At 67.5% G+C, this 271-nt stretch overlaps 1 protein-coding gene across 1 annotated transcript in view; it reads right to left on the bottom strand.

Annotated features, from left to right (window-relative positions):
• NDUFA11 (NADH:ubiquinone oxidoreductase subunit A11) overlaps positions 1-271 on the bottom strand; it is a 10,249-nt gene that overhangs the window by 798 nt on the left and 9,180 nt on the right. The gene's annotated exons all lie outside the window — the stretch shown is intronic.

Below are 271 nucleotides of genomic sequence, written 5' to 3'. Positions count from 1 at the left end.
GCCCGGGCTGCGCCCTGTGCTGGCTGCTGAGAAGGCCCCGGCTCCCAGTGACCTTGCCACTTAATCCCCTCCCTGGCCTTCAACCCCACATCCGTGAAATGGCGGTGGCAGGGCAGCACCCGGTGGCTCTGTGCCATGGCACCCCGTGGTGATCCCCCATCTCTGTGCTCAAAGACCAATGGGGGGGACAGGCAGACGGGGGGGCATGCATGAGGGCGGTGGGGCGACTTCGTGGGGCAGCTGTGTGGACACCTGGGGGAGAGGAGCCCAG

The sequence above is a fragment of the Tupaia chinensis genome, unplaced genomic scaffold, assembly GCF_000334495.1.
Source record: "Tupaia chinensis unplaced genomic scaffold, TupChi_1.0 Scaffold148210_1, whole genome shotgun sequence".
In the NCBI taxonomy this organism is placed as follows: domain Eukaryota; kingdom Metazoa; phylum Chordata; class Mammalia; order Scandentia; family Tupaiidae; genus Tupaia; species Tupaia belangeri.
Note: the sequence above shows the minus strand (reverse complement) of the source record. Positions and strands in the feature narration are given on the sequence as shown.